The 22821-nt window shown below is 41.8% G+C and overlaps 1 protein-coding gene across 7 annotated transcripts in view; it reads left to right on the top strand.

Moving 5' to 3' along the window:
• The first annotated feature begins 15823 nt into the window (after positions 1-15823).
• SNCAIP (synuclein alpha interacting protein) overlaps positions 15824-22821 on the top strand; it is a 142939-nt gene continuing 135941 nt past the window's right edge. For 3 of the 7 annotated variants that reach the window (XM_037165551.2, XM_037165552.2, XM_053665329.1), the window contains exon 1: positions 16201-16497. The gene's annotated coding sequence lies outside the window, so the exon portion shown is untranslated. Of the gene's footprint in view, positions 15893-15998; positions 16049-16200; positions 16498-16578; positions 17095-22446; positions 22560-22821 lie in introns of those variants that run through there. The other 4 variants (XM_053665326.1, XM_053665328.1, XM_053665327.1 and 1 more) reach the window with 3 other exon arrangements.

The following is a 22821-nucleotide window of genomic DNA, read 5'->3' on the forward strand; positions in this document are numbered from 1 at the left end:
CCTGGCAGCTGCAAAAAAAAAAAAAAGAAATCCTTTTTTTAAAAAGTTTCCTTGTGAGAGTACTATTAATTCAAGATAGAAGTCTCTTCACCATCTCGTAACTAATAGAGAGTAATTACATCACAAGGTGGGGAACCCTTTAAGGCTAAGTGGGGGGATGGGGAAAAGCTCAACTTTCATAGCCAAACAGACCGAAGCCATTTTTTTAAAAAAAATTATTGAAAAGAATTCTGCCTTCTTTCTAAGCTTTTGCCTCAAAATGCTCAAACGACAGGTATTTTTTATTGCCTCTATAGACAGTTTGAGGAGAAAAAAGGGCAGATTAGTTGAGAGCATAGGGATGATTTAGGGCTCTGACGAAGTCCCAAACTGAAAGCTCGAAATCCCTGGGTTTATCCCCTACTTGCCACTTCACATCATGTGTTCAGCTTTTCCCAGACCCAGAGCCAGTGGGAAATACAGCTTTCAGACGCTTGTATAGAAACAAGTGCCTCTTATCTATCCAATGGCAGTCAGTCCTTTACTCTATTGATTTGAAAACCTCCCTCCTGCCCTAGGTCTTTCTTACATTGCCAATTAGCTTGTTCCTAATGTTCTGTCATCAACATTAAGATTCCCCTAATTAAGGATTTATAACTGCAAGCTCATTTTCACTATATTTTTTGAGATGTGAAGTTTTCCCCTGCTATGTAATTCTTCTCTCTTGAATGTGAACATATTAAATTGAGAGAAAACTAGATTTTTCTTTTATAATGATTTATAAGAGCTTATTTTCATCTGAATGAAAGTTTACAATTATTCTTTATCCTTCAAATAGCTACTTCACTGAATATAAAGTGCACTAACATTGTGTAAATTTTCTTTACATCATGCTGAAGCTAAGTAAATTAAGCAAAATTCTTCACCTATAGAAAAATTAGAAAGTACTATGTTTTTATATAACTGTGTCCAAAATAGTTAAGTAATCAGGAAAATCTATTCCTGATAATAGAATGTTAGTTGGGAGTCCCGAACTCCCTTATAGAAGAACACAATAGAAATAGAAAGATTAATGAGAGAATAATCTATTGAATTTAGGAGAATATTTAGAGAAAACATGCAGTCCTTGAAATTTTTGTTTTGTCCTCACTAGAAGACATTTTCCCCCCATTGCTTTCAGGGACAGAGGGAGTGAGAGAAACATCAATTGTTCACCTCCTTTAACCCCCAGACTAGGGATAGAAGCCACAACCCAGACATGTGCTCTGACTGGGAATTGAACCCTCAAAGTTTTGGTTATGGGACAACGCTCCAACCAACTGAGCCACACCAGCCAGGGCTAAATTTTTTATTTTTATTTCTATGTAAGAACTACAGAAAAATAGATCACCCTCCTAAGAACTTTAGATTAACTCTCTTCACTGTGATCTTAGTCAAAAATTACTTAGGTCATGTACCATATTTTCAGTTGGTACTTGGCAAATAAGATCAAAATACTACAGAAAATCAGCATTATTTTAAAAATCATGATACAAAACAGTGAATTTGAAGGCATCAAAAAAAAGGGACTGAGTTGAAAGGACTGGAGAACAAAGGACTAATTGAACGTGTTATTCAGTCAGAAGAATGCTTACTTCTTCATCGTGATTTGACCTGACATGTGTTTCTTTGTTGGATGTAACATGGTAGGCATTTAAGTGAGATTATGAAGAAGCAGTTAGCATACCTGGTCACTTGCATGCCTTCTAAAAGACAGGTTAGCCATGGAGGAGTTGAAACATAAGTGTGAGAAAAGTATTCAGTGAAATCCATACATTTCAAACAAGATCTTTCACTACTTGTCTTGTGGAATGTCCAGAGCCTGTCCTATGTAGGAGAATGTTCTTTGGCAGAGTCCCCTTCCCTTGCAGGGAGAGGAGACCTGAGGACTGTGGAGTTACAGTGTGGCTCTGTTAGGATATTCCCTGAATTTCCCTGTCAAAATGGCAGAAGGCCAGGCTAAGTTGTTGTGGTAGGGAGCTGCCTTGTAATGTGCTTGGAGGAGTTTTTAAAAGCAGCTCTGTCCCTGAATACCTCCCATAAGAAAGTGCCTGAAAGCTCCACAGTAAAATTCATTCCATTTGCACAAAAAGTATCCTAACCAGATTCAGGAGGAATCTCTTAACTGCATGTGTGACCCAAGAGATGTACCCACTTGTATAATTTCATCAGCTTCACTCCAGATCCCGTTAGGATCTGGAAGGAGTGGGGAGCAAGACAAATATGGTGGCAAGTGCTGGGTGGAGGCAGAACAGTCTGAGAGGTGGGACAGCCAGGATCTACGAACAAAGCATGGTCCTAGGCAGCCCTGGCCAGGGTGAGGGTAGTCACTTTCTAGAAACAAGGGAAGTTAGGGCTTATTTCAAGAGATAGAGAGAGAGCAACTGAAAAGGGAAATGAGTTGTTTGGTACAGAACATGAACTTGGCCTACCCCATAATTTTGCAGTCAAGGACTAGTCCATGAGTAAGGAAGGAGCCCTGCTTTGATGGCATCATTTATGACCCATCGGCGATTGCCAAACAAAGTGAAACAAAAGAAGTCCCAGAAGTCTTGTTGCCCTGGACTTCAGACGCTTTCCTGCATTTCAATGTTGAACTAGAATCTGCCATCAGGGGTTCATCTTCCTTGATAGCAAAAAAGCAGGGCTTGCTGTTTCAATTGGCCAGTGTTTTTTGGCCAAATATCTGCTATAGTTGGAGATTTTTATTACAAAATCATCTCATGTTATTTTGTTACTTTTTAAATGGAACTGAAGAAAACAATAAAACAGCAGTGAAAGTCGACCCTGCTGCCTCTCTGAGGTTGCAGGCAAGGCACCTGCACATCCTGTGCAGCTCAGGTTATCTGAGAACAGGGCTGCGCATCGGTCAGCATGTTTTTATCTCCCTGCTTTCAGACATAAATATGCCAGTGGGAGGAAAATTAAGCCAGGTGATAAACTATCACAAGAAGGGATTGGTTTTTTTTCAAGTTTTCTTGCCGGGAAAAGGTCGAGGGAAATATTACAAGTCATTGGGTCGGGTTCAGAAACCTGAAGCATCATAAACCACCCCCACACCCCAAAATGGGCTGATACCATCTGCAGCTTTAATAATGATACCAAAGCAAAAAGAAAGAACTAAATTATTTTTAAAACTCTACAAATTTTCTCGGAAAGGAAGTCAAAGTGGAAGGTAAAATAAATGAATCCTGTCCACTGGGCTGATTAAAGAGGAACAATTGTATTGTCTATCCTTCTAGGACTCCCATGCCCCCACTGAGTTAGAATTAGAGGTGCTTGTAAACCTCTTGATCTAGACAAATGGATAGCAGACATCTGCCTGAAGGTGAAGAACTGTTTTGCTAACCATCTTGTGCAGTAATTGACAGAAGCTGACAATAAAAATGGCAAGAGGTGTAGGTTAAGAGGTCAGTCATCTGCCAAGACCTGTAAGCCTGGAGCATGATTCGAATGTTAGGCACCAACACAAGAGAAGGCAATTGCACACATGTGATTGTGGGTATAGGCCTCACCCCCCCCAGGGGAGGTCAGTTTATGTTGCTGTTCCTTCTTATGTCGCACTCCAAGTCACGGCTGGCTCTGGCTTGTATCATCACACTCAGTGTGTGTATGCATAAGGATGTATGCAAGATGAAGATTTTAATTGGCCATTGTCCTGTTCACTAGTTCATAGTTTGTGATTAGGAAACTGCTGCAACAATAATAAAAGTCATCATTATTTTAAGAAGGCTAAAAATATATGGAAGGTTGTTTGTTATATCATGGGATCAAATAGCAAAAGCAAAAGAAAACAAAAAACCCGAGACAGATTAAGTATCCTTTACTACCTGGAAATATTAGTCTGCCATGAAATGAAGAGGTTGACCTAGATGTTTTTGCATGAAAAAAATGGTTATATTATGTGTTCATAAATGATTTGTCATAAATGATTTTAATTGTTAAAAAAGAACTATATTGGTCCCATATTTTATTAAAAGAAAAGAAAAAATGTTGATATATGCAAAGGAAAGGATCAGAAAGAGTACGCCAGAAGATACACTTGAGAAAGAGGCAAGAGATGTAGGTTAAAAATTAAGAGATGTAGGACTTCAAAAAACATGACTTGAATTTTTATTTTTAATGAATTGACTTCTTTGCTACTTATATCTTTAAAAGTGAGTATATATTAGTTTATTAATTTTATAAAATAGTCAATAAATGTTTTCATTTAAAAAAGAGGAAAAGAGAAAATACAATGTAGAAAAACATGAGCGGTGTGGTTCAAAATGTGTACTTTTGCATGCAGACTACCTTCTACGCTAGGAAAAGGTCATTGTATCCCAATTTTTTAGTTGGTGTCCAATTCTAGTGGGTAAGATTGATATTCTCATCAGAATTTTCATATGAAAGGACACATAGACAAAAACTAACAGGAGTGGAAATGGGAGGGAGGTGGGGAGCACTGGGGCGTGGGCCGGGATGGGAGTAAAAGACAGAAAACTGTACTTGAACAATAATTAAATAAATTAAAAAAAAGAATTTTCATATGAGCATTTATATGCAGGGCAATTTCTGCTAACACATTTGAGAAAAAGAAAAGAATTATCTAATCATTTCCAGTTTTCTCCTTTTCTTCCCCTGTTTTGGGAGTCTCTTGGTTTTTTTTTTTTTTCTTTCCTTGCTCTTTTTTTTTTACAGTGTTCATTTGCACTTAAACATTATTCATTGTGAATCTTTTGATGATAATAGACAGAAACCCAGCTCAAACTAGCTTATGCTGAAAAGGGAAGCTGAGTGGAAATTTTATGATCAAGTACCTAAGAAATCCAGGGGCTTAAAGTGTTTCATCAAGATTTTCTTTGCGTCATTGTTCTCAGTATTGCTTTTCTGTACACTGGCTTCCTTCTTGATCAGGCTGTCCCCTCAGGCTAGAAAAGATGGCAGCCACAGCTGTCCCAGCCTTATATTACTCACAGAAAGAACAATAACCCAATAGCCCTGAGAGAACAAGAAAGAATACCTCTATTTCAATAGCTCCAACCAATCACCCCATCCCTGTGCAATCACTATGGCAAGAGGATGAGAGACTGATTAGCTAATCTTGGTCATGTGTCTAACCTATTGGCAAGGAAGGCAGGTCACACGAGAAAACAATGTATCAACTGAGGAAGAGGGAGTTTCCACAAGATAAAAATAATCGCTGTTCAAGAAGAGAAGAGGTCTGCTAAGTTGGCGAAGACAGATATCCACTGAACATAGAATTTAAAATGTGTTACTATTTATATAAAGAAGTAACAGAGCCTCCCTCATCTTCTTGGTCTTCCTAAATTCTTAAAAGTTGTCCCTCCTTAGGTTTCTGTAAAACTGTTTTAACAATCTCTCACTGGATTGGAAGACATGGCTGCCGGTGTTTTCCTCCCCTTGTGTATCCTGTTATGAGCAGAATGCTCTTTCTCTGGTTTGCCCAACTATCCTGCCACTTGCTCTCTGATGATTTATCTCAAAAGGAAATTGGTAAAATAAAAAAATTCTGATTTTTAAAATACCTTATTTGATTAAGGGGAAAGAAAATGCACCATTTCAGACAGGGTTTTTAAAAGTCTTGAGCTGGCGAGTTATTGCATAAAAATAAGTTATGTTCTTTTCCCTGAGCCAGCAGTTCTTTTAAAAAAGCAGGTGCTCCGGATACTAGAGATGACAAACAGCTTTAGAACTAACACAAGGAAGAACAGAGGACAGGGAACTCTTCTGCCAAGTGTTAAAGCCAAGGGCAAACTACTCCAAAATGGACTTTTCTGTAACCATTTAAACCCTGTTCCAAAACAGGGGAAGCCAGAGGATTAGTAAAACAGTAAGTGTGCAGTAGAGTCACTTTGAAGCCTGACATACTATTAGTTTGCTAAGGGCATATACATTTACACAGAACTTTTCAAGGGAGAAGAGTTTTGCTCCAGCCAAGTATGAAGATACAATAGGGTTTTGTCTATCCTCAGCTCATGCTCAGCATCATCAACATCTGTTGCATAGTCTATGTGAAGTGGGACTATTATCATACAGTTTGCAGAATACACCCTGGATGCCTTAACCCCGGATTGTAAAGGCTTTATTTTCTGCTTGTCTTGTTGTTGTTTTGGAGGAAGGGAGAAGGAGGTTGGGTATAGGTCTGCAGAATCATGAGCACTCTCCAGTTTACAGAAAGCACAATTTGAAGGACAAAATATTTTGCAGCCCCTCAGTCACTGGGCCCTGGATAAAGTAGTCATTCCTTCCTTCTTCCTTCCTTCATTCATCCATCCTATTTCCCTTCATCTGCAGAATACATCAGTAATTCCTTCTGACACGTGTCAATGAGTCTTCTACCAATCATCAGTTTTCCCAGTACTATGTAACTGTCACATCCATGCGTTATCTCCCTCCTAACCCTGGCTGGTTAGCCACCTGTTTTCCCTGACACCACTGCCATTCATTTTGACAGAATGGTTTAGAATACACGTTTAGGGGGCATGTATGATGGAGGTGATTTTTCACATGTCCTAGAACAGAGCTGTCCAATAGAAATCCAATGCCAGTCAGATGTGAGATTTTAAGTTTTGAGGTAGCTGGGTGAAAAACTATTACAGGCGAAATCGATTTTCAATATTTTATTTAATCTAGCCTATCCAAAAGTTATAGTTATTAATTATATTTTTAGACTCATTTTTCTGCACTCGGACTTTGAAATCAGGTGTGTCTATTGTGCTTAAAGCACATCTCAGTTTGTACCAGCCACCATTCAGCTGCTCAAGGACTGCCTCTGCTAGTGGCTGCTGTACCGAACCAGTGAAGCCCTAGAGGGACCCTGTAGGCTGCACTTACATTATTGGTTGTGGCCTTGTTCTGCTTTTATATCGTGCGTGTAGTTCCGAGTAGTTCAGGATGCTATGAACAATAGAATTTTTTTTCAAAAATTCCTGTTTCCTCACATCTGTATGAAGATTCCACATTCTTTTCCCCTAGTCAATCTAGCTGCTAAAAGCCACTGCCAAGGTCATGACAGATTTTAGAAGAACGTGGAAAGTTAGAGCTGAAGAGAAGTTCTCCAAATTTGTAGGTCACAATTCTTAAGTTACATTTCACGTTAAATAGCGAAATTTTTAGAATGTGTCTGCCTGATTGTTTATGACTCCCATAGACTTTTTCATCACCTTCATGATTTTCTGCTACCTTACTTTCTCTTAAATGTATTTTGTGTTCTGATCTCAATTCCCCAAGGTTTCGGAACAATTAATCTCCTTTCCACCTTGGCTACATATTTCTAATAGCATTGCTTGATCCTCACACCAGGGAGGATCTGTAGATGCTTTAAGTTTCTCTGAAGACTTGCTTCTTAGGGGTAAGCAATATGCGTGACATTGTTCTTACAGATGCTTTGCAAGAACTTAACGTGTCGACATTTCCCCCCCATGTTTCCCTAATGTATGGTTAATGGTGTTGTTGATGACTGTTTTTGTATGTATGTGGTACCAGTCCAAGAGATAGATTGCACGTGACTCTTCTTAAGTCATTAAGTTATTTGAGAACTACTCTGAACACTTTTGGTTTCTGAGTGGTAGGTGAATGGATTCTCAGCAGTCCAAGCTGGGTCTTCTGCCTGTAATTCTTCTTCTCTGTTCATAAAGGTGGCTTCTCATTCTGCAAATCTTAAAGGTCTTACCTGATGACCCAATGTTACATTAGATCCCCTGTAATTTTTTCACAGCAATCTGTTTATCAACTTTGAAGCTCTTTGCAACACTAAAATATACTTGACTATCTATAAGGACAGTTTTATTGACTATCTATAAGGACAGTCTGGTGTGTCTATTCTGTCTACCCCAAATATCCTAAACTACCAGCACAGCACTCAGTGTGCAGCAGGTGCTCAAAATATTGCTGAATAAATGCATGACAAAGTACTTTGTATTTTCCAAGAACTGTGGTTTTTTAATGTATATCAGATTAATGGTGTACACACATTGAAATCATATTGACAAACCTAGAGTTAAAATGCTCATGATACTCCTCTCACTAAAGATGTTTCATTTTCAAAAATATTTGTATCTATTCCTCAGTTCTTAATCAAATCACCCCTGGAGGTCTCGGAAGAAAGTAAAATGCTGTTTACAAACCAGAGTTAAATATCAAATTAATGGATCGAAATCTTTAGAAATCTTAAACTGCCGGAGAACCAATCACAATATTTAAACATAAACTGAAAGGTTTTCCAAATAACACTGTACACAATCTAAGTGATTATAATAAAAGTAGGGTCATGGACAACTATACACATACCATGTAGGAATCCAAGGTGTACTATTATAGTGGTTTAAGGAGCAAAGTATTTTAGGGCTGTTTAATGCCAGGATACAAGTAGAGAAATAGAGATATTTGCAGCCAGCATGGCAGCACTCAAAACTCAGCTCCAGAGTCCACTTTGACAATAAACTCTCCAGGTGCCATCAGCTTTCTGGACTTCATTTATATAGCAAATACTTGTTAATACTCTTAATACATTCTATTTTAAATTCTCTTAGAACGTTAGTTTGTTTAATTGCCAGAACAGTTCTTTAAAGTAAGTGCTACTAGTATATGATTTTGTAATTATGGAAACTAAGGCCAGGGCACATTATGTAACTTTGGAGATGGTAAGATGTGAACCCGGGGTGTGAGCCCAGGGAGTCTGAGTCCCAGTTTAGTGACCTGGACCTCTATCCTGCAGGGCTGCCTTCGACTTTGACTTTAAAAGCATTTAGTCTGTCAACAATTAATATTTTTCTATTCTTCCCACAATCCACCTTTAAAACATTGCCCATGACAAAAAGTAATGTTTTTTCATCAGCCATCAGCTTCTCTCATCCAGTTCAGTATATATTTAGATTTTCTTCCCTTTTTGTTTTCTAAAAAGGACCATATGACCTCAGGTTGAAGAACTGAAAACTGGGAGCTACAGACTTGGGAAAGTAAGTAAAATTCACAAGATAGTCATATCTAAGAAGACTGAAAACCTTACTTAATTTTCAGATATTGTCTTTCTTCCCCAAAGCTGTTTTGAAATAGGGTTTATTCTGGTTTGGAATAGTAGTAATTACAATTACTTATGCATTCCACTCACTGACAGCTTTCTTCTGCTACCTAGAGGTAACCAATTCTAATGTCTTTGCATGGCTTATCCAAGGGGAAAGAGTTAACCCACTAGAAATTGCTTAAAGACAAAGCCAGATACTAGTCCATTTTAGCTTTAATTCCCACAGGTTCTCAATACCTTTATTGCATTTCATAGCCATGGGCATTGGATCATCTCAAAATGCATGCATTTGGTCTCAAGGTAGAATAAGTGAATTAAAGGTGAATTACTTGTAAAGACAACAGACCTTTGAATCCACGTGTATATATATCACAGTAATATTCAAAACACAGACATATGCTACAATAAAATCATTATCCTGATGGAGGGAGATTTTATAGCTGCCTATGGATGCAATTAAGTATATATATAGTACAATAGTCAATGATAAGTAATGAATGGAATGTGTTTTTCATAGGCCTCAGGTTCTACAACTATGGCAGAACCATGTGAACGTACTATGGTGTTCTGAAGTTGACCTGCATTCCTCTTCAAATCATTTAACCACACTCAGCTGATATGCATTCCTGTTTTAAACAGTCTAATCAAATTCATTTCGGATACCAAAACCTCCAGTTCGAGATTTAATCTATGTTTATGTACCCGTGCAAAATGTGTAGTGTCTAAATATGTCCTTGCCCCTACAAACATTCCATGCTTACAGATTATGAATTTCACAAGACCTTCCAACCACAGTTTTCCAGTCTGAAATGAATTTTCCCTCCCTCCCTCTCTCTCTCTCTCTCTCTCTCCCTTGCAAATGGAAAGCAACAAGACAATTTCCATTCACGGTCAGACCGCCCCAGACAATGTTTAATATTACGCACACTGGCCTGTATCAGGAAATCATTCTGGGAGGGAAAGTGAAGGGCTCTTTCCTAGGAGGGTCTCACACTCTCTCCCTCTTTCCCTCTCGTAAGAGTCTTTAAGCTGTAGGATATACCAATTGTTGAAAGCACCCATCTGGCCCCCCCCCCTTAGAAATTATTTATCTATCCTATTGGCCCAAGTTGGAACATAGTGTAAACCAGCAAATTACTAACTGGAAAGCTTTGGAAAATATATTAATCCCATGGTATAGGATAGAGAATTTGGTAGAGTAATAATTAAACTACTGTGTACCATCACATGATGAAAGCATGTATGCTGACCATTTGGCAACTCTATAGCATTTTCATTTATCCCTGAGTTGAATAGGGGGGCTATTCATTTCACTAATAGAACAACAACAAAAAACCAACTAATAAAAAGTTGAATAAAGCTGCACAATTTGAAGCATTTTAAATGCTACTCAGTTATTGTTGTATGGTGTTAGGTATGTCTCTTACAGCAAAAATGTTAGATGTAAAATTTTGCTTAGAAATAACCATTTTGTGGTTGAATAACAGATAGATCCATGACATCGATTCACATGGGTGACTAGGGTAGCCATTAATTAAGATTTAAAGAAAAAAGAGAGAGAGAGAGAGAGAGAGACGGGAATCCAAAGGGGAAAAGGACGTAACAAAGACAAAAACCAGACAAGTAAGATTGATTTGATTCAGCCTCTTTCAATAAGAAGAGCACCCTCAACACAGTGTTTCCACAGGGTGATTTTGCACTAGACTTTTATGGGGAGGAATAGACAAGTTACAGGTGGGGTGACTTACAGCTGAAATTGTTTTGCAATCAGCGGAAGTCTAGGTCAGTTAGCTGAACAGGAAATGTTTTTCTCTGTGTCTCAAAAGTTTCAGAGGGACAAACAGTACTAATCTCAGCTATTCATTCATGAGACAAAGAATGGAAAGTTGGAGGTTCTGTGGCTGCTCTTGTCAGCACATGCAGGCAAAAACGGAAAAAAAAACTGGCCTTGGCAGAGATAAACAGGGGAGCCATGTGTGAATCTTACGAAGTCATGAGAAAGAGTGGACCATGAGTTTTAGCAAAGTACTATGGGGAGATGGGTCTTTGCAGTAAGCCATTTCCTGTGGCATTTCTCAACTATCACTGATTTCTGGGAGCACAGGGCTCAGGCAGCTTTCATCATGGCCAATGGCAACTTGATTCAGATTGGAGGCATCAGTGGACAGATAGGGAGATGTGATATGATCCAAGGGGAGTCAATTCAAATATCCATAGATTGGAAGTCAACAAGCTACCCTGGGAGGGAAAAGGCTTCCCATTAAAAATATCCAGGAAAAAAATGATATATTTAAAGAAAAATGTGGGAGGAATCGTAGGAAAAACAGACCAACCCACTGGGCTCAGTTTGCTGGAGAAATATCACTTTAAAATCAAAACCTAAGGTTCGTGGATGACGCTTAAGACAGTCTCTCAGGGACAAGGTGAAGAGTGAGCCCCAGTCAACCTTAGGCAGAAGTAAGTGCTAATCTGAAAAACACCAGCTACTGGGTTTAAGTGTAGTTAAATCAGTTAAGAAACTTATATATTGCTGACTCGAATAGAGTTTGATCCAGAGTTTATCCACAATTCCAGTAGCTTCCCAGATGCACTGTGCTGTCTGCTGGAAACTCACTGTGGAAGAGCACAGGGGAAAAAAATCACAGCCCCAAATCTGTGATTTTCCAAAACAAACAAACAAAAAACCCTCAGTCCCTTGTGGATAGTTTCTTTGTATTTTTCCTCCAGGATGCTTCAGAACACAAGGCAAGACATCTAGCCATCTGACTGTGTGTTTGCACATGTCCTAATTGTTTTCATTTAAAACAACAACAACAAAACTTCCAATGATCTGTAAGAACAGGTAAAGCACAGGATAGGATTAATTGGAATCCAAGGATAATCTCAGTGAATCTGATTAATAATCCATAAAATTTCTTCTATACCAAATCTGTTATTAAAGCTGCTATATTACAAGCAGCTAAATAGCTGGACTTGAATTCCATCTTCCTCTCCAATTTGAATTTTACCAGAAGTGCTAAGAGGAAGCAAAAGGCTAAGACATGCCCCAACAGCAGAGAAAAGAACAAATATTAAAGGGGGGGGATCACTGGAAAGTGAAAAGATGATCACAGAAAATAGTGCAGAGGAGGAGGAATGCTAAACTCCTAGTCACACGCAGCTCAGGCACAAAGACACACAAACGCACCAATACGCAGAGCTGGAAAAAGAAATCAAAGGAAAGCATGTACGTGGAAAAGGAGGGGGAAAGAACATGTATGACCTCTAATCAGGTGGAAAGCTGGATGAAACCACATATTTCTACATCATTCTTTTTTTTGTGAAACTCGAACATGTTCAAAAACTGGGTTCCTAATCAAACATCGTCAGTTACATTTTTTAACTCTTGTTTTTGTGCTTATTTCAGAATGCAAAGCTGCAAGAGAATTTATACTTCTATTCAGCATATATTTCCACACTTAACCTCATGGCTTTTATGTAATATACTCAAATTTTTCTCCATTTTATAAGATCTACAATAACATTGAATATGTTACTACTTCCACAGCCTATTATTTATAAAATATTCTGGCTATATTGTAGCACACACTTCCTTGTCTTCTTGTGATTGGTGGAGCCACATGACTAGTTCTGCTAATGAGTTGAGAGCAGAAGTGACCTGCATAAGTACTGAGCTGGAGCATTTAACTCCTGGTATAAGACCCTCCAAAGTTCTCTATCCCTCACTAGAGTGACTAGAGTGACCAACAATATTGCTGTTAATGGCTGCCCCATTAGACTGGGATGTTAAAGTGAGAAACACATGAAGCAGAGTTGCAGGTGACCTGGAATTGTTATATAGTGAGAGCAAGATACTTTTATTAATCTGTGGAAGTTTTGTGTTGTTGTTCTTTGTTACCACAACATAACCTAACCTATCATGACTGCTATAGTCACATTTACAGAAGTGTAATCTGATTCTTGATTTAAAAAATCTTGTAATTACTTACATACATTTGCACAAGCACGCAAATGACTGCAGAAGAAAAGAATGGTCTGGCCCAACTGGACTATGTAGTTCTTAACTGGAAATCAAAAGAACCTCAATGAGAATAAACAACCCGAGCCTTTAATATTGAGTGGGATATTTCATTAAGCAAAATCTACACTTAAAGAATAGGAAAAAAAGATCTGTTTGATCACTGGCAGTGTTACAGCAGGTTTATCCAATTTTACAGCACAATAAAGACATATTATGGAAACTGGGAGAAGGATAGAGGCAGATGTTTAATAGTGACAATGGAATGGACAATTACATGGCAGCTCTGGCAGGTGAGGCAGAGTGGAATGCCCTGCTGTCCTAATTATTTTCAGTAGCTAACTCTTGAGGTTGAAAATGAGCTCAGTGTTGAAAATCTAAACATAAATACTATGAACTCAAACTGTTGGCATCTTGATGGGAACTGACACTTGGCATCTAGATGGGAACTGACTCTTGAATAGCAGGAGATAAGGAAGAGACATGAAGCAGAAATATGCTAAGTGTTCTAACAGGTGCACACTTCCTGTTGTGGCAGGCACGGGTGAGGGGTTTTCTAAAAGGGGGTGAATGGTCTGGCAGCTGTGGCTGCTAAACCATTCCATTGTTACTAACTAGGCTATAAAGGCAGTGGCTTGATTAGAAAACACTACCAGAGACTGACTGGTAGTAAGAAGTCCCAGGACAAGGCAGAGCAGTCCCCACCTCACACTAGGAAGCTGGCTTTCTTGCCATCCAATTTAAAATCTAGAAGCTCTGCTTCAACACAAGTACTTCACTACTTTTACACTTTGGCATATCCATTGTGCGTATGATTTGGCAAGAGTTTGCACAGTTGAAGCAAACCAACAGACAGTCCAAGCAAAGGCAAACTCCCAGCCTCTGGAGGAGAGTGGATGTAAGCATTTAAATCAGCATAAAACTAATTACAGAAACAATGATAAATATGTAATCAAAAGCATGTTAGAGACAGAAAAAAACATAACAAAAAGAACTATAAAAATGGGAACATATCTGAAACATCTCAGAGGTTGCTCTTTAACTGTATGGCATGCTACTCCTTTGGCTATGCACAGACAGAGAACCTTTCTTTCCAGAAACTACCCATGTTCTGTATGTGCAACATAATCAGGTCCCTTCTTGTTGAACCATTTAAATTAATACCTGGTTCATTGTTAGAGCTCACAGAGGTCTAACAATGGGCATTTGGGAGGAGATATCCATTTATAATTTTTCAGTAAGTTATTTCTTCAATAAATTATTATTTTTACAAAGCAGGATGTCACAATATTTAAGAGGGTGACAAGGCAAGTAATGTTGCTTATACAACATACCAAGGGAACACCAATTCTATCCATATCTATTGGATGGAAGCAAGATGTGCTTTTCTCAGAGTTTATACTAGGCAAAAAAAAAAGCATTTTTATTTTAACCAGATGTGAACAAATTAAACCCAATATTTTCATGTATTTTTAGTGCCATATGATGTCATCTGATTTTATATTTTCTATTGAGGAAAATGTGTATTTTTAAAATTGTGAAGCCACTTTCCATGTATGTACTTAAAATCTTATATATAATAAATTACAATAAACAAATTACAACACCGCAGAACATGCTTGTGGCTGTTTAGGTTAAAAAGCAGAGAGAGAAAATCAGTTTCTCAATAGGAAGTGGAATTAAAAGCATGTGCATTCTTCTGCTGGCCTTCAAGGTAGTCCTAATTTCAGTGACTATGGGTGACATTGGCTCATGATTATCTAGTCCAAATAGGTACAGGGCAAGGATGCCCCCCACTCCTGGCGCCCTCCTTGGTACAACTGGCCTCTTTCCTGAAATACCGACAGAGCAGCCTGTGGACTCGACAGGAACTGCGTGCAATATGACTCTACTCATCCGGGGAACTTCAGACTTCACACAGTCCGGTCCTTCCTTTTTCGTTGGTAACATATTTTCAATGCCATGCTCATACATGATAGACATCTCTTTTTTACCAACCCAGATAGTGTTGAGTTTCCCAGAGTCGCTGAGCCACTTTTGTCCTCTGGAGCTGGCAAGGGAAGGAGGATGCCGCTGAGCAGAAGGACCAGAACTTGCTTCCTGACACTTGATGCCGCTGAGCAGAAGGACCAGAACTCGCTTCCTGACACTTTTCTCTGGGGCAGCATGAGGCAAGCATCCACATCCTGGAGCAACGATGTCGCCCTCAATGGCTCTCCTGAGTGGACTTCCCCAAGTCATCTCTCCTGGGAAAGAGATTTCTTAAAAACCATTTAAAGCTTTCCAAAGGGCAAAAGCGAGATGGTCGTGAGCCAGTATTACCATAAATGCTTCCACTCTCCCTAAACTCATTTCGGAAATAAGTAAGGAAAGAGACAGTCATGACTGCTGGCTTGGCATCGCCTCGTCCAGCGCCCCGCCCCGCCTCTCCCCGTCCTAATTAAGAAAGACGCCAAAAGTAAAGTTAATAACGTGGTGTTTTAAGCGTTATTGAATTAAAAATCCATTATTTCGGACCAAAGTCTTCTCCGTCCACCACCCACACTTGAGCACGGAGCCGTGCGAGCAGAAGCCCCTCTTGCCCTTCACTCCGTAGCGAAGTCCTCGAGGGCGGGAGAGCGGCCGGTGGCGGGGGCGGGAGGGGGCGGGAGTGGGGACCGAAGACTCGGTGCCAGCGCGGAACACTCTGCCCGGAGCTCTGAAGTACAGCCGCTTCCCAGGACCGTGCCCACGCTGTTTCCCCTCGTTCCCAGTCTCTTTGCCCGGTTTCGGCTGGAACCTGGAATGGCCTGGGGACGAACGAGGTGGCAGCTTTGGGCGCGGGCACGGCGGTGAGGGGCGCTTTCATCTCCGGGGGGAGAGGCTGCGACGCGGGGAGGGTGGGGGCGGGAGAGCGCGGGCAGCGGGGAAGCCGGAGGGGAGGGAAGCCCCGGACAAGAAGCGGAGGCGGCCGCGACAAACGCGCGGGAGTGAAGAAGAAAGAGCAGGTTCGCGGACAGCCGCGGGCGGGCCGGCTGGGGGTCGCGGCGAGGCGAGGGAGGGGCGTGGGCCGGGCCGGGGCGCCCCGCGGAGGGCGGGAGGGGCGCTGTCAGTCGGGCGGAGCAGGGCTCGCCGGCCGGGGGCGGGCGCCGGGCGCGCGGCAGCGGAGGGCGCGGCGGTTCGAGCAGCCCGTGCAGCGCGGCCGCGCCCCCGTCCCGGGCGGTGCGCTCCGCGCCCTCCACGCGGGCCCGGGCCCGGCCGCCCCGGGGCCGTCCCCTCCCGCACTCGCCTTTCGGGGGCCGGGGGAGCGGCGCCGGCGGCCGGCCGCATTGTGACGTAGCGGGGCCGCGGCAGCGCCCCCAACGCCCGCCCGCTCCTGCTGCGGCTGTTCCTGCTCCCGCCGCCGTCCGTCAGTCTGTCCGCGCTCGGGGATCCGCCGGCGCGCCGGGCGCCCGCGGTGAGTCCGTGTCCGGGGCGGGCGCCGCGGGGAGGCTGGGCGGCGGCGGGGCGGCCGAGCCTTTCCAAGTTTGCAGCGGGCGGCTCCGGCGGGTGTCGCCCTGGCTCCCCAAGCCGAGGCCCCCTTTGTGCGGCGGTTCCCGGCTGCGGGGTCGCGGCGGCCACTCCGCGGAGAGGGTGTAGGGGAAGGTCTCTCTAGTGACGGCACGGCGGCTGCTTTACTGGGGGAAGAGGGAAATAACCCCACCTCGGTTTCCAAAGGATTGTTCTTTTCATTTGCCTGTTTCCTGTGCTCATTATTTTTGCTGCCACCTTGGACCGTGTAGGAGGCAGGGATGGGCAGTGCCGTGGCTCCCGGGAGCTGAGATAACGCAGGGCGAAGTAACAGTAATAACAACGGGACGTACAATAGTAGTAGACGCCGACGAGGAGCACCTGGGGTTGCTGCCGCCCCCCGGCAGCCCCTCGCTCCTCGGCACCGCGCTCGCGTCTGCTCCGCCGCCGTCCTGCGTCCGGGGCAGGTCCGTGTCGATTTCAGCGTTTCGCGCCCCGCGTTTCTTTCTTGCCCGTTCCTGGTGGTGACTTTCATCTGCAGGTGGTAAGTGAGGTGAACCGCTACTTTGGCTATTGTCAAATGACATGTTTTGTTTATTTCATTTTTATGAAGAGAAAACAGGGAAAATTATGAGCCATTACTGGCAGCCATACAGTTTCCACAGGAAATACTAGCATTCTTTGAGGAACACGCTACTGCTTGCAGAGAAGAAAGTCTTTAGGAAACAAAAAGGCAATAGCATTGTTGCTCATTTTCAATGGACCGCTAGGCGAAGGGGAAACGTGTTTTCCTGTGGGACAGTGATTTCCTTGGGAAAGTTAATTGAAGGAGCTTACTATCGTGTCCGTTTTTCAGTTGCTGGTTAGCTGGGCCGAACTCCTCTTGGCTGTTACTGACAAGTGTCCATCAAAGAGCCCGGAGGAAGGGAGAACCACTGCAGGACAGTCTCACCACACACCACGTGCTGTGGAGCCGGGCCAGGGTGCAGTTTGCAAAATGAAATAAGGGCTGTCTGGGGAGGTTTATGAGGATTACATGTGTGCAGAGTCTGTCAATTCTCCAAGGTGTCACTCTAAACAGTAATTTCCAAGCACCACTTTCCTTGCTGAATATGCAGGAAGGCAGAAACCTATTTCTCTCATCATGGAGCAGACATCCCAGTTGGGAATGGGTTGAAATCTGTATTTCATTTGTAAATACTGAAATTTTAAAAAGCAAAGAGAACAAGGTGTAGGAAAGCAGTATGCTAATGTGTTCACATCTGGGAGAAAAAGTCTATTGGGTATTCCTGATGCATCTCAGTGTTAAATTACATGCAGCATGGCTAGAGTTCAGGGAAACACCTTAAAGGTGTCCTTCAAAGTATTTGGAAAAGATGTAACATTTTGGTACCATTCACAGAAGTCTCTCCGGAATGCCATATTCACTGAAGATTACTCTAAACCAAACATGTTGGAGTTCTCATGTCTAGAATCAGAAAGAAAAAATGGTGCTTCTTTTGAGAATATTTGTATATCTCAGAAATAAAATATAACAAAGGGAAACAATTTTGAATATAAACTTTATTTTCTCTGTAGCAAGCATTTTATGACAAGAGGTTATAAGACAGTAGGTTTGAAATGATGATGCATTTGTTTTGACAGTTACCATTTGTTGACACCCAAAAGGTGGTGAGTAATGCAAATGAGTTCTCTGTCTACCATGTCACCACTTATGTAATTGCAGGCGGTTGTTCTGGTGCAGGTGTACAGTGGAGATGCAGGACAGAGGCCAAGGAACTTTGTGCATGCTGTTGTTTTGGAAGGAATCATAGTAATACTTTACTGCTCTTAAGAGGAGGGAAACCCACACAAACATCTAATACAAATTATCTTTGATGGTATCAAAGAAAGCCTGGAGTTGGTTTTTTTTTTCTTGCTAGATTTAAGGCATTTCTTGTCAAAGGAGGAAATCTCCCAAGGAGCAGGTGCACCATTATAAAAAACACAAGGGAATTTCTCTGTTAAATGCAAAATCTAATTGAACAGCAAGGGGACAGTCAGTGACATTCTAGGAATAGAAGCCCTGTTTTTGGCAGTCTGTCAGATTAGGGTTGCAAACCACATAGGAGAAATATGTGTCTTGGGAGAAAAATAATATCCTGCTGAAAATCAAACAGTTGCTTCTGTGAAACTTTTACCCTTATATACTTGTTTCTTTGAGCCCCCTTTTTATTGGTATGCAGATTCCCTTGCAAAAAGTAATTGTCTGAAAATGAATCAACAAAATGATTCCTAATATGGTATATGCTATGTGTGACTTTGCAGTTTATAGGTTAGATAACTAGATTTATGTTTTATGGTTTGCATCTTTTCAGATATCTTTAAAGCTTTTTAAAATTAATGATCAAAATATGCATTGAAATGATGAATATTAACTGATGTGATTGATGACTGGGCCCTGGAAAAATACAAATTGATTCTTATGTAGTCATTGTGAATGCACATTGTGCGTAGGTGAGATGGAAAACCAAAAAGTACAGTCTCCTCCCAAGAAACTTACGAGGGGGAAATAGCACACATTAAAAATTAAATAATGGTACAAAACATGAAAGAAGACATGTTGCGATTATGTGCCCAAGACACTAAATAGTAATCGAAAGTATTTCCTAGGAAACAGTGACCGAATCAGCTTAAATGTTTCATCAGTTACCCTTTGCTGCATAACTAATCACCCCAAAATTGTTGCTTAAAATAACTACTACAGGCCATATTTCTGTGGTCAGCAATGCGGGCTGGCTTCAGCTGGGTGGTTCTTCTGCTGGTCTTGGTTGGATTTCCTTAGGCATCTTCAGTCAGTCAGCTGGTGGGGTCACTGGCATCAGGATGATCTAGGATGGTCTCACTTATGCCTGGTGGTTTCTGGGTGTTGGTCAGGTTAATAGGTGAGTGGGACGTGTGCCTCCCATTCTCTAGCCTCCTAGCCTTGGCTTCTTTACATGGCCAAGAGCAGCAACAGAACAAACCCCAATTCAAAAGTGATTTTTAAACCTCTGTTTGTACTGCATTTGCTACTCTCCCATTAACCAAATCAAGTTATAAGCTTATCTCAGATTCAAGGGGCTTTCAGAGACCCCACTTATGATGAGAGGGAGCTGCAAAGATTTCATAGCCTTTTTTTTTTCAAGCTAGTACATGTTTGAGAGCGCATGTTCTAGCGAATGTTTTTCTGCTGAGGAACAGTGTGCTGTGAGATAGGGGAGATAGGTGGAGCCTGCTTGTGGATAGACCAGAATTGAGGTTAGGGAATTGCCCTATATATCTTGTCCTGTAATCTTTGTTCTGTGAACAATGGGTCAAAGAGGAGTGACACACTGATAATAAAGTTTTTTTCCACATCCTTCTGCTAGTGGTACCCTTGTACCACTGGTCCAGAGACAGTGGACTGGTGGCAGAGTCGTGGGCAAAGTTGGAGGCAGAGAGAGTGGGAAGGATGGGATCGATCTGGGAGGTCCCATATTTAGGATTAGGTGACGGATTATAGGGGGTTAGTGAAAGCCTAGAGTCAAAATTATTTTGAGATTTAAAAAAGCTTACAGGACTGAAAGAATGATTGTGCTGTTGTAAGAAATGGAGAAATCAGTAAGTGATTTATTTGCAGGGAGGAGAAAAAATCAGTTCCAGAAAGGTTGATTAAAAGAGACAAATTGAATGTGAAAGTACTTTATAAGCTGCAGAGTATACTATGAATGTTAGCTTTTGCTTAGTGTTTAAATCACAATGGATTGTATAGTTAAATTTCTGTAGTCATAAAGCAACAGAAGCAAAATGGTACGTGGAGGATATCCTAAGAGTCTAAGTCAGGAGAGCCATTCTCAGGATGGAAATGGAACTACTCTGGGCGTCTGGGGATTTGGAACTGATGTTCTTTTTCCTGAGGCACAGCTGGAGGTCTGCCCTTAGAGTGCTCTGCCCTTGGCTTTAGAATACCAGGAAATAGAACACTTTTGGCTAGCTTGAACACTTCTGGCGTAATTTGAGTGTCATGCACACTGCTGAGCCAGAAGCATTGATTGACAGCACCACCAAGACAGCGCACCACGTATCACTTGCTGCTTCTAGGATTCTCTCTTTCATTTTAATCTTGGCTAATATAATTGTGATGTGCCTTGGTGTGTTCCTCCTTGGGTCCAATTTCTTTGGGACTCTCTGAGCTTCCTGGATTTCCTGGAAGTCTATTGCCTTTTCCAGATTTGGGAAGTTCTCCTTTACTATTCGTTCAAATAAGTTTTCCACTTGCTCTTTCTCTTCTGCTTCTGGTACCCCTATAAAGAACTTGAGACACGTGGACATAAACTAAAGGGGGGGGGCAATGGTGGGGGAGGAGGTTTGCAGGGTGGAGGGGAATGAAGGGGAGGGAATAGAACAACTGTAATGGCGTAATCAATAAAATATATATTTTTTAAAAAGACAGCACACCACGGAGAGTAGGTAGGTGCTTCCTCAAAGGAAATGGGAGCACTGTGTTTGGACACACAGTGGCAAAGCCAACAAATGCCCACCAGAGATGGACACCTGAAGATTTATTTGGGCCTAATTGCCGGGAAGCAGACGGGGCAGGAGGCAACAATTTAAGCAAATTTACATAGAGGTATAGTTGCATTAATAAAGGTTAAACTTGTGCTAGTGTCGGGTTTTTCTCATTGAGGGAGAGTAAAGAAAGAAAAGACGGCCCGTGCAATGTACCTTCCAGGCTCCTCGAGAAAGGTCCATAGATATTTTACCAAAAGGGAGAGAAATTCAAAACATGGTCTGCATTTTCACCTAAGGACTCAGTTGGGTGCTGCTCCACCAGCCGTGTTTTATAGGTGGCCAGTCTGAATCAAGTGGTCCCTAACATCAAGTACAGCTGTTGGGCCAGACAGAAACACCTGGCCTTGCTAAGATGTTCAATTAGTCTGAACAGCATCCACAGCTGCTCTGTGTAGAAGGGCCTTGGATGGACCAGCTCAAACCCAAGCACAGAGTTTTATCATTTCTGTTGTACAAGTCTAAGAACCCTGAAGATACTCAATGAATGTTAACTTAATGAGTGAATGTGCCATTCTTGGTGCAGTGACATTTTGTAAGGCAGTCTGTCTTGGCTTGTCACTATTCATGGTAGAATTTGCTACAAAGTCCCTAAATGCCTTGGGTCGATTTAAATGTTTTAAGGAACTATTATCACAGTAATATAGGTTTTTATAATCCACCACTCACAAAAGTAGACTTTTTTTCTTTTTCAAACATAATTTTCTTTACTTGTTGTATACGTCAGAACTCTTGGCAGAAGTCACAGAAACCCAAGCTGTACTTGTTCAGGTAGGAAGGGCCACACCCTGGCTCCTGTATCGGAAAAGCTCAGGAAGGATCCACTTCTGGTTTTCTTCCTGTCTTCACTGTGGTAAAATGGTCATCAGCAGCTTCAGACTTAAACCCTGCAGAAAAAGGGAAGAATTCAGGATTAACTTTAATCATACCACTTTGATCCTGTGCCCATGCCTGAGCCAGTTCTCATGGCCAGAAGTTCGGGGCCTGTGGGAATGGGAGGGCGGCCTGTGTGAGGAGAGGGTGGGGGGTGCACGGAAGTGTGGTCAACAAGCCTCTTAAACCAAATGACCTGCGTGCAGGGAAGCGACAGGTTTTAAAAAGGGAATATTGAAAAGAGAGAGTGGATGCTGTGCAAGCAGAAATAGCAGATATCCACTATTCCATCTGTTTTCCCTGAAGGCTATAGCATCCTCTCACTAAGCCACTGGGCCATAAACCTGGAAATGATCCTTATCTCCCCTCCTCCCTTCCCTCCTCCACTAGTCAATCTGCAGATTGGTTAGGGCCTTCTGCTGTGCCTCTCAGTCTCACTCTTTTTCTCCTTTAGTTCAGACCGACCCTGTCTCCCTCTTTACAAGTCATCCATAAATGCTGCCTCCAGTCGTTCTACTTCCAAGCCATCCTCCTTACCACTGCCCGAGTGCTCTTTCTAAGGAACAGGTAGGTGAACTTGAATCTGCATCTGTGGTCAAAAGGCACACACTTCCAGTTAGGAATAAATAAGTCATAGGGATGTGATGTACAGCATGGCGCCTGTAGCTAATAATACTGTGCTGCATAGTTGAAAGTTGGTAAGAAAGTAGATCTTATAAGTTCTCATCACAAGAAGAAAATTGTGACTATGTGGTAATAGATGTTCCGTTCAAAACCTCATAGGTAGAACCAGAGGGAACCTCATAAATAGGAAGGATGTTCAGCAAGG

Source organism: Artibeus jamaicensis, unplaced genomic scaffold (genome assembly GCF_021234435.1).
Source record: "Artibeus jamaicensis isolate MK-2021 breed Jamaican fruit bat unplaced genomic scaffold, CSHL_Jam_final contig_402, whole genome shotgun sequence".
In the NCBI taxonomy this organism is placed as follows: Eukaryota; Metazoa; Chordata; class Mammalia; order Chiroptera; family Phyllostomidae; genus Artibeus; species Artibeus jamaicensis.